Raw genomic sequence first — 12,877 nt, forward strand, 5'->3', positions numbered from 1 at the left:
TTTGTTAAGAGAGAACCACGATAATTTAAGGTTACCTTCTTGGTCTTGGTGTTAGTTCGTGTAATTTATACCTTAAATAACATTGACGGTTTAGTTAAAATCATCTCAAAATATTTTAGCCAAAATTGTTCAGTGAGTGCAAAGAGGGAATTGTTTAACGGTTAACCGTCAAACCTTATCCGGTTTTAACTATTCGATTAACACATAAACGGTTTTTAACTATTCGATTAACAAATAAACGGTTTTTAACTATTCGATTAAATTTTGAGTCTTCAGTATTTTCCAGTTATTGCAAAAGTTCAAGTGAAAATTTGAAACTAAAATTTCTAGAACTCAAAAGTTTAAAAGAAAAAAATGAACTGAAATTTTCGAATTAAGTTTGAACCTGTGTCAAACTAAAATTTTTATAACTTGAAATTTTCAAATCACAATTTTCGAATTAAAAAAGTTGAAACCAAATTTTAGAACTAGAAAAGTTGAAGCTAAAATTCTCGAACAAAAAAAAGAAATAAAATTTTTTCGAATTGGAAATTTCAAATCAAAGGAAAAATTCAAACTAAAATTTTTGAATTAAAAGTTTTCGAAACGAATTTTGGAAAACTACAAATTTTCGAACAAAAAAGATGAAATTAAAAGTTTCAATTTCAAAATTTTCAAATCAAACAATTTCACACTGAAATTTTCGAACTAGAAATGTAAACTAAAAATTTTCGAAACATGAAATCAAAATTTTCGAACCAAAAGAAGTTGAAACTAATTTTTTAGAACTAGAAAGTTGAAACTAAAATTTTCGAACAAAACTGAAATGAAGATTTTTCAAACGAAAAATTCGAACTGAAATTTTCGAATTAAAAGTTTCAACCTGTGTCAAACTGAAAAAAACATTATAACGAAATTTTCAAATCAAATTTTTGAACCTAAAATTTCAAACCAAAATTTTCGAACAAAGTTTAAAGTTTCGACCAAAAAATAATTCGAAATTTTAATACAAACTTCTAAAAAAATTAAGCAGAGCTTTGAAAGTGATCAATTAATTAGATTACACCTTAGAAATAAACGGTTTACAACAAATGAACGTTTTCGACTAATCAAAGTGTAAAATTAATGAACGGATTTCAAGGTCGAACTAAAAGTTAGAGGTAGGGATTAACCAATTTTGGGCAAAGGTAACTTTTCATCAATAACTATCCTCTATTCAAGTTTTATAGTCATAAAAGTTTATCATTTCAGATGACGAGAAAACTCCATAATTTTTTTTAAAAAAATAGCAATTATCTGTTTGGTCATAACTCATTTCATAGCCGTTTACTGATTTTAAAATTTTAATTGTCTTGACGAAATATTTGGGACTAAGTTTCTGAAACGATGAACCGTTTGGTAAGCCATAGCTGAATCGAGACATTGATATTGCTTGAAATGAAGTTTAATCAAGCTTTATCTCATCAGACAGCCCTAACTTACGAACCGTTTTAGTGCATTTTTGTTTCAGATCAACATCGACGTGATGGCCAGCCATAATTGAACTTTTTTTTCGTATCATCTTGAAAGCACGCAAAGCTTCTTAGAACGGTTATAGGCGTTACGCTACGTAAAAACCCGAATCCTTACCACAGAACAAACATAAACGTATATTTTCAAGACCTTGAATCGAACCTGGGACCATTTTAAGAAAAGGTTACTTACCACAGCGAATCCCATCCCGATGTGTTCAATCCATCCCGCTTAAGTGAAACGAACGTGTTAGCAAAATGCTAAGATGTGCAAATTGTTTCAGGTTGACATTAATGATCTACTCTCTCTCTTTTTTTTTCTTTCTCTCTCTCTCGCTCTCTCTCCCGTGATAACAAAATACAACTCAAGATAGGTTGAATGCTTGGATTTCGTAATGAAAATAAATGCGATTTCCTGTGGCAAGGTCGGTTAAAATGATTTCTGCAAGTGTCAGCATCAGCTGTACTTCCTTGAGAACGACAACGTTTCATGGAAAGACTGGCGAATGAAGTTTACGCACTGTTGTGAAACAGCGATCCTTAATAGTAGACACTTATCGCGAACTGTAATTCAGAATTCTGGTGAGGGAAGAAATCAAACTAACATCACAATCACGATTTCAAGAAATCCTATTTCAGAGCACGAAGCATACTACCAAGATGACTGAGCTAACAAAAATGCAAATGCTACATTCTTTATCTATGACGAAACTGATTTCGAGTGCAGAATCAAGATATCTTTGAATGGAAAATCAACCAGTTTACAGTATAATGCAGTTTCAAAAGCTTGGCTGGGTCGGGTTGAGAAGCGCTATGGTAAGTAACCTTTTCTTAAAATGGTCCCAGGTTCGATTCAAGGTCTTGAAAATATACGTTTATGTTTGTTCTGTGGTAGAGATTCGGGTTTTTACGTAGTGTAACGCCTATAACCGTTCTAAGAAGCTTTGCGTGCTTTCAAGATGATACGAAAAAAGTCCAATTATGGCTGGCCATCACGTCGACGTTGATCTGAAACAAAAATGCACTAAAACGGTTCGTAAGTTAGGGCTGTCTAATGAGATAAAGCTTGATTAAACTTCATTTCAAGCAATATCAATGTCTCGATTCGGCTATGGCTTACCAAATGGTTCATCGTCTCAGAAACTTAGTCCCAAATATTTCGTCAAGACAATTAAAATTTTAAAATCAGTAAACGGCTATGAAATGAGTTATGACCAAACAGATAATTGCTATTTTTTTTAAAAAAATTATGGAGTTTTCTCGTCATCTGAAATGATAAACTTTTATGACTATAAAACTTGAATAGAGGATAGTTATTGATGAAAAGTTACCTTTGCCCAAAATTGGTTAATCCCTACCTCTAACTTTTAGTTCGACCTTGAAATCTATTCATTAATTTTACACTTTGATTAGTCGAAAACGTTCATTTGTTGTAAACCGTTTATTTCCAAGGTGTAATCTAATTAATTGATCACTTTCAAAGCTCTGCTTAATTTTTTTAAAAGTTTGTATTAAAATTTCGAATTATTTTTTGGTCGAAACTTTAAACTTTGTTCGAAAATTTTGGTTTGAAATTTTAGGTTCAAAAATTTGATTTGAAAATTTCGTTATAATGTTTTTTTCAGTTTGACACAGGTTGAAACTTTTAATTCGAAAATTTCAGTTCGAATTTTTCGTTTGAAAAATCTTCATTTCATTTTTGTTCGAAAATTTTAGTTTCAACTTTCTAGTTCTAAAAAATTAGTTTCAACTTCTTTTGGTTCGAAAATTTTTAGTTTACATTTCTAGTTCGAAAATTTCAGTGTGAAATTGTTTGATTTGAAAATTTTGAAATTGAAACTTTTAATTTCATCTTTTTTGTTCGAAAATTTGTAGTTTTCCAAAATTCGTTTCGAAAACTTTTAATTCAAAAATTTCAGTTTGAATTTTTACTTTGATTTGAAATTTCCAATTCGAAAAAAATTTATTTCTTTTTTTTGTTCGAGAATTTTAGCTTCAACTTTTCTAGTTCTAAAATTTGGTTTCAACTTTTTTAATTCGAAAATTGTGATTTGAAAATTTCAAGTTATAAAAATTTTAGTTTGACACAGGTTCAAACTTAATTCGAAAATTTCAGTTCATTTTTTCTTTTAAACTTTTGAGTTCTAGAAATTTTAGTTTCAAATTTTCACTTGAACTTTTGCAATAACTGGAAAATACTGGACTCAAAATTTAATCGAATAGTTAAAAACCGTTTATTTGTTAATCGAATAGTTAAAAACCGTTTATGTGTTAATCGAATAGTTAAAACCGGATAAGGTTTGACGGTTAACCGTTAAACAATTCCCTCTTTGCACTCACTGAAAAATTTTGGCTAAAATATTTTGAGATGATTTTAACTAAACCGTCAATGTTATTTAAGGTATAAATTACACGAACTAACACCAAGACCAAGAAGGTAACCTTAAATTATCGTGGTTCTCTCTTAACAAAAAGCTTAAGAGGAGTGCATTAAGGTATGCATATCCTCATTATATGTAAATAAAGTGACAGTAAACTCTACTTTGAAGAGCTCACACAACGTCTATGTAGAGCATAAATCCAAAACAGCACAAAAATTTGTTAATATCAGTCATATAAGCCATCATCGAGAATCAAACTCATGACCTTCAGAAACTAAATCTAGCCTGTGCATGCCTATAACGTAATAAAGAGAATACATGAGGTTAGAAACCTTCCCAAATTATATCTTTAGTAATTTTAGGTGCTCAAATACTAAAATTAGTTCTGGAGATCATGACTTTGGTTCTGCCAAATTAACCCCACCAATCATGAAATTTTAGTGTTCGTTCACATACCCATGCCCTATAAAAGCCTATACTCATGACGTCATTATTATTTATTCACGAACGGAAACGAAAGGTAGTAACTAGGTTCAGCTCATCACTTCCCTCTTTTACCTTCTCTAGGAATGAATGTATTCTTTCAAAGTAAAGCATTACACATATATGTTCTTGTTTTGTCATAAGAAATAACTCCTCAATGTTATCTCGTTACATAAATATGATTAATCGTTATTACAATGAATCAATCAGTTTTAAGCAAAACGTAAATGTGACGTCACAGACGAAAACAAGAGGTACTAACTAGGTCCAAAATAACATCATCTCATCCCTTTTCTCTTTCTCAAAGAATGAATATATCTTTTCAAAGTAAACCATTACACACTATTTGAGAATTAAACACTGTACTTGTTCAAACAAACAATGCCAACAATACTGTGACAACGAATACGTAAGCATATGTAACACGATATAGTTGACGATTCTTTTTCAACATATGATTATAAGTCAATACACAAAGAAGCTTTTTAAATCTTTCCAACAGTTTTGTGTAATCCACAAACGAATACAATATACATTATTATTGTTAACCAAGTCAGGGATCACCCCTCCCCCTCTTTTATGCGTCTCAAATAAATGTATGCTTTCCTGGACACACTTTTTGACAATTGAATATCGTGGTTCGAATACCATAAGTCCCGTGAATGAAAACCATACCTTAACCAAAAATCAAGTATTCCTCCCAGAGTTTTCGAGTTAAGTTGATTTTGAGTTTAACGTCCCGTTGAGCAGCGAAAATAGAACCTACTAATTAACGTGAAATCCGAACCGCGGGAGCTCCTTCCGGGAATCGAACCATGGTCTCCCACGTTAAAGGCGCATACGCTAACCGATTAGCCACGAAGGAACTCCAAAGTTTTCTAGTTTCATATTAATACTAATACTAATTTATACTATTACTGGGTCTACTAATTCATAATGTAATAGGTCATCAAGAAAGAGATCAAACCTTGTTTTGGTAATTTTATACCCATAAAAGGGAACGAAACAAGCCACCATAACCTCCCAGCTAAAAATCCCAGTTCAGTGACGTCATACAAACACATTAGCCCGAACCAAATACCTCTAATTCATTCGCACAAGTAGAGAGCGCTGTGGCTCAGTGGTAGAGCGTTCACCTCTGCTGTATGGGGTCCCTGGTTCAAACCCCGCAAAAGTAGTTTTGTAGTGGGCAATATTATGATCGGGATACTCCAATTTTCTCCCATACTTTCATTCATTTCTCATCGTCTCCTTTAGCCTAACCGGCATAAGCGTGGGACGTAAAACTAAAGATTTCATTTGCACCAGTGTTAGTCCATCTCATCAAAGGGATAACAATCTCCAAATTTTATGCCATAAAAGGGAACGAAAATAAAAAGTATTCGTAAACCTGTGCTATTTCGTAACGTAATAAATCATCAAGACCATATTTTTAGTAATTTTATACCCATGAAAAAAAAAAACAAACAAATCATACATCTGATCCAAAAATCCCAATTCAATGCCGTCATAGCCGGGCCAAGGTACCTCTGACTCATTCACACCAGCCTGCCTGGCCCCTGAATAAGCATAAGCAAAATTTCAATAGGTGACGCAATCCCGGGCCAAAGCATCCCTGATTTATTCACTATGGTCCATGGTGGCCCCAAATTGGATAATCAAAAGTGCGATAGGGTGATGCGAGTACTACTGCAAGTATTTATGTGCAGGCCACCAGTGATGCAAGAGAAAGATTTACTAGCGTAGATGACACTTGACCTGACTCTGTGCACAATTCTCGTATATGGAAGAACTCGGATATTTGTAATGACTTATAATACCGCTAACGCACTGTTATTAGGTGATTCTGGATATGGGAATGCATCTTGGTTAATGACTCCCTATCACAATCTTACTACTCCCAAACAGACAGCGTTCAACAAATACGTTGGAAAGAAGCGAGTAATAATAGAACGTTGTTTTGGTCAGCTCAAACATAGATTTCCTATTCTAGAAAGTAGGATCAGAATAAACGAGGACAGAGTACCTTAAACCTTGTATATATTGCTGAAAATTTGGAATTTGTATCTCAAAAACATCTTTATTTGTAAATATTTTTGAATGAAATTAAAAAGTCATTGCAGAAAGCAGACAAGACAGTAAGCTGATTGAGCACTTGCTACTTGTCACGGAGCATTTGCTGAACGAGTAGAGGAAAGTTTTATTTATACCAAAATAAAGAGCAGGTGCTCGATACTCAGCTTGCTTATGAGCAAATACTCAGAAGCAAGTGCTCGTTTTTATTTATACCAAGGATATTATAAATAGAGGATCTTCCCATATGTATCTTCATCCTATTAAATCGATGAAGCCAAAAAACAACCGAGGATCGGCACGTCTGATTGGCTGCTCTCGTTTCTGCCATCGTCTGATTGGCTACTTTCGTTTCCGCCATGATTGTTGGCTCAAAACATTGTGATCCTATTAGGCGGAGTGGGCAGAGTAGGGGCGGCGAAACTGTGACGAATGGCTTCAAGATTTTGTTGTAAGGAGATCCTGTATTTTATAAGATCCTTGATTTATACGACCCATTATTATGACTACAGTTGTTACTTGCAACCATATCTTCATACTCTTCAGTTCGTCGTCGTTCGTGAATTTGAATATACAGTAGGAAGTCGAAAATCCAAATTAATTGGGACCATAGGTAGTTCGGATCTTCAAATTGTTCGGATCTTCAGAACTGAAGAAGAAAATGCCATTTATGCTTAAATATACTGTACGGTCTGCTCTTTTATCGATACAGTAGGTTATACAGTACCAGTGGCGGCGATTGGACGTTAAAAGTGGGGGGGGCAAGATATGATCTAAATATGGGTATATCAATGTTAATGTTCCTGGTTGTTTCTAAAGTTTGACGAAAGGTTGTATAACTAACAGGATACTATCTTTTTTCGGTTAAAATACCGTATATCGTGTTTCATATTTAATTAAGTAAATTGACAAGAGCAACGCACATAGGTACTAACCCTTGATTCCTTGCTCATGAACATCTTAAAATTCTGTCTGGAAAATTGTGTGATCAGATTATTTAATAACACATTTGTAAAACAAATAAATAGAAAGGATATTATTAATCATACTAATGAATAATGAGACTTGTTTTGCAGAAGTTATATTGAAACTGGGGATTAATGAACAACTTATATTTTTAATTCCACATTGCCATTAAATGTATGTTATTACTCTTAGAAAATGAAAGACAGTAAATACTACATGCAATTGCTACGACGCAATTGTAATATTAATTCCTTTGAATGCAATTAAAACACAATTCCTGTAGCTTTCTTAACTCCACGGGAAGACGAATAACCAATACACACTTACGCAACGACACACATTATATGGTACAATTTTTTTCTATGAACCAGTAATATATGCAAAAACTTTACATTTCCAAATGAAACTATATACATTAACCATTTTAAATTATGGCTTTTTAAAGGTAAATTATTGAATTTCAGTCAATCAGCTGCAGCATCATCCCTATTTATCATAGGATCATGGTTAGTACATCATTCCCTTCAGAATAGAACATACTTTCAAACGGTACCACTCACATGTCTCCATCATGTAGCTGAGATGGGAAAATCATGAAAAAATGGATTATTTGTTTAAAAAATATTCCTTCTTTGTACTTTTTGCCCCTCTGCACCCCCTGTTTTAACGCAGAAATCTGAAACAAATCTGAAAAATACTAAGGAGTGTACTAAATGTGTGTGCAAAATTTCAATCTTCTAGGTGCAAAAGTAAGCCAGCCAAACACAATATTTCTACAATACTCCAGATTCCCGTATAAAATAGGATGTCAGGTAAAAATTCCCTGAGACATCCCTATTTATACTAGGACCATGGTTCGTACAGCATTCTTTTTAGAACAGAACAGCCTTTCAAACGGTACCATTCATATGTCTCCATCATGTTACCTGAGAAGGGAAAATCGAGAAAAAAGGGATCTTTGTTAAAAAGATAATCTTTTTTTGTTTGTTTTACCTTTTTGCTTCTCTGGACCCCCTGTTTTACGCGTATCGCAGAAGTCTAAAAAGAATCTGGAAAATATTAAGGGATGCACTGAATGTGTGTGCAAAATTTCAATCTTCTAGGTGCAAAAGTAATAAAAAAAAAAAAGTCATAACAAAAATATTTTAGTTATGAAGTCATCGCACTCTACGTCTCGACGCAGAAAGGCGTGAAAGCATATGTAACGTGTTCTACAATGCCTCCAGGCTTGAGCAAGAAAGCAGAAGTAAAAGGCTTTTTTGGTACTTTTTTTAAATCGAATAATGAAGATTCTAGCCTATCACCGAAAAATAGATGATATAATTTAAAAGAAAAAATGAAATTAAATCTGAGTTTTACGTCCTACGATTATGCCGGTTAGGCTAAAGGAGACGGTGATGATGAGTAATGAATGAAATGATGGAATGAAGAAAGTGGGAGGAAACGGAAGAACCCCAAGAAAACCCACGCACACAGTGTTTGTTCACAAAAAGATCACTTGGTGGAGGCATAATTTAAAAGAGTTAAATGGCCACTTCAAAAAAGTGGGGGAAACTGCCCCCTCTTGCCCCCTTAATCGCCGCCCATGTACAGTACACACAGTAATTACAATACTATACGTAAGGCTACTTACATTTAATGTGTGTGAGGAACCTGCTCGTACATTAAATTACACTGTTCTTTTAACTCACACTTAAAATTTAACTTGTATAAACCTAAGGGAAAATAAAAATATGTATGGCAAACAATTCCATATGAATGAGTTTAAAATATACGAGTTAAAATATACGCACACATCAGCCGGAACATTATGACTATCTAACTAACTGTCAGTAAGTCCACCTTTGGCACGGATAACAACGGCGACTCGTCTTGGCATGCACGCAATGATCCTTGGTAGGTCGCTGGAGAGAGTTGGACCAGATGTGCACACCAGAGATGGAGTGGGTCAGTGGGTCGTGGGTCAACAGCATGTGACCAACTGTGACCCACCACCCACCATGACCCACTACGACCATTAGCGTGCGCAGGATATTGGGAATGTGGGTGCCAGATCTAAAGTACCACCATATGGAATATCGTCCGCCCCCCCCTTAAACCCCTAAGAAAAGATAGCGTAATTGCAAAGTCAAATGAAATGACTTTTGGTTTTGGTATATAGTTAGGCCTTAATCCAAACTGGGATGTTATATTGCTTTCATTATAATGCATAATATCCTAAAGAGGTAGTGAGGATCCGAATTTTTTTTTAGAAAAAAGTGAGTATCTCCCAAGCCGTTAAACTTACGGAACTAAAATTCAGTGTATTAACTCTTGATTGGAAATAAACAGAATGTGTCCTAGAATTTTTCAAAATTCTCCTTTATGGGGGGGGGGGGACTTTCTATATATGGAAAATTGGTAGTGAGTTGGTTTGTAAAAATGATCGAAAACGATCGATGTTATTTAAGAAAAAAATCAGAAACAAAAAATACAGTGCTTGGCTTCATATATCCATTGATTTCTACCATAATAATTGCTAAAGCTTATGTTTATTATATGGAGCGCTTACAGCAGGGCAATCAACCCATGAAGTTGTGAGAAAAATAGACATAAAATTTGTACTGTAAACTTAATTACACGGAAATTTTAAGTTTCAATTGCACGCATAATTATATGGAAAATTTTACATTTTCCCCCTTTACGTTGGTCTACTTACCTTGATTTGGAACTTTCAAATTTCATCCTTTTTTCACTGAAAAGTACATATAATTCAACCAGGAAATAATTATACTATGATAATTTAATTGAAATTCGTCGTAATTTGGCACATGGCAAACAGCAGTGTGGTAATTGAAAGGGAAAAAGGAGGGAAATTCCCATTCACCTCTGAACACTTTCCAGGAACCTCGTTCCCTTTCGCTTTCTAGACGAGGTAGGGAACTTGGTAATGGCATCAAACCTTCATGTGTACGGTTAGCGTACACGTCTTTGGCGTGGGAGTCCCGGGTTCGATTCCCGGCGGGAGCTCATGTGGTTCGGATTCCACTTTAATCAGTAGGTCCACGTCTCATATAGCCTCGCTGCTGAACGGGACGTTAAACACAAAATCACCTCCTTACCTCACCTCACCTTCATGCGTAATTACAAAAATTAAATTTATAAACAAATAAGAAATTATCAGTTTATCAGGCTTTAATTGATAATTTATTCACAAGATTCCCTATCGAAGGCGTAGTAGATGAAGTTTCTGTTCTTCATGAGTCGACATTGCCAACTGACATGGTCGATATGGAAAAGATGTTGTATGGTGATAGGGAGATGATACTTCTTGCTGAGTATTTCAAAACTGACCAAGAAAAATCGTTATCAGACTTACGTCTAACAAGCAGATTGTCGATGAAGAGTTGCAGAAATTGGGTAGAAGTATTATCAATTTCCACGACAGAGTGCGAACGGGGATTTCCCCTTATGAATTTACAGATGACTGATATTAGAAATAGATTAAGTGCTCAAACTTTGTCTAACTTGTTGTTCATCAATGTTAATGGCCCACCGCTAGACAAGCTCGAAATAGACGAGCTAGTTATTACTTGGCTGAAGGATGGACATCATTCCGCTGCGGATGATTTACCACGAAAAAGTTACCAACAGGAAATAAACCCGATTTCAGATTTGTTTTTAGGTGGGAAATTACAAGTTATGGAAAATGTATACTTGTATTAGTAATGGCCTATTTGTTATTCAACTTTGTACCTAATTTTTAGTAAGTCTCTTCTTTGCTTTAGGTAAACTACTTTGAATAAATATTCATAATAATTGCTATTATGCATATTTGTAACTTAAATTTAACGCGGTGTTTCAGTGATTACACAAATTATAATTATGAGCATACTTTATGGAGATGCTCTCACATGGGGTAACCGAGCACCTTTATACACTATGAAAAACTGATTTTTCAAGTCTTTTATGAGAAAAATATTGTGAACTGAGAAACCACAACCTTTTCCATATTGTACAGGGGTATTTTCCTGCGAATAGAAGTTTCTTTTGGAATGCGTTGAGAAATTAACACTTGCAAGAATACTCTCTTAGTACAAGTATATTTTAGGCACATACTAATTTCCCCCCACTTCGAACTGTTTCAATTTCCACACTGACAAACACTTTACCATTTTATATCGTAAAGGTCAAATCCACCGTTTTTGTAACAGAGTTGTGCTTGAGCGATTGACTAGAAATTCAAACTCCGATTAGTGACAATTTCACAGTCTTGTTTTATTACAAGTGTAAACTCTTTAGTCAGTACAGAAGAGGCCTTGGATCGTGTTCAGAGTTGATGACGATGGATTTTGATGAGTCAGAGGTCACAGTGGATGAGAGTGGATGAGATGGATAATTATTGAACCACTCTCGTATATATATATATATATATATATATATATATATATATATATATATATATATATATATATATATATATACAGATGGTGATCAGAAAAATGGAAACACCTGTAGTTAGCAACACGTCAGATATATGGGTTTGGCAGTGGTGTCGTGGCGCCCGCAGCGCCGGACCACTGGTGGTGGTGTGTTAGGTCGTTCTCCATACTACTTCAGGCCCAGTGGAACAGAGCGTCCAGTGGCTGCAGCAGACGAAGGTAGTGTAAAATGGGAGACCTCTCAGGTTTTCAAAGAGGGCAAATTGTTGGTGCGCGGTTATGTGGAGTGAGTGTGACGGCAGTGGCTACTGTGTTAGGTGTGTCGCGTGGGACAGTGTCGAAGGTGATGACGGCCTACACAACACACGGGAAAACCACATCTGGGAAGCGGAACAGTGGACGGAAGAAAATCATGAGTGACAGGTCACGCCGGGTATTAAAGCGCATTGTCACGCAGAACCGTCGTGCCACTGCGGAGCAAGTCACGGAGGAATTCAATCAGCACCTCCCCCACCCTGTTTCGACAATCGCAGTCCGCCGCGAATTACATGACATGAACTTACGTTGTCGTGTTGCACGGCCAAACCGCTCATCAGGGACCGTAACGCTTTCGCACGCCACAAATGGTGCCGCGACCATGCAACTTGGACCGTTGAGGACTGGAAACGTGTGATATGGTGGGATGAGTCATCCTTCACCCTATTCCCAACCACGGGCCGTGTTTATGTGTGAAGAACGCCCAAAGAAGCTTATGATCTGCAGTGTCTCCGCCCAACTGTGAAATATGGCGGTGGCTCGGTGATGCTGTGGGCAGCCATATCATGGTTTTCATTGGGTCCTGTGGTCACACTTAGCGGACGAATCACTGCCAACGATTATGTCGCAATTTTAGGAGACCACTTGCATCCTATGGTCCGGATGTTGTTCCCGGACAATGACGCCATCTTCCAGGATGATAATGCACCCATTCACACAGCTGGCGTTGTTGCAGCGTGGTTTGAGGAACATCGGGATGAAGTTCAACACCTCCCCTGGCCCGCCCAATCCCCAGATCTCAACATAA

The sequence above is a fragment of the Thermobia domestica genome, chromosome 4, assembly GCF_964235325.1.
Source record: "Thermobia domestica chromosome 4, izTheDome1.hap1.1, whole genome shotgun sequence".
Classification (NCBI taxonomy): domain Eukaryota; kingdom Metazoa; phylum Arthropoda; class Insecta; order Zygentoma; family Lepismatidae; genus Thermobia; species Thermobia domestica.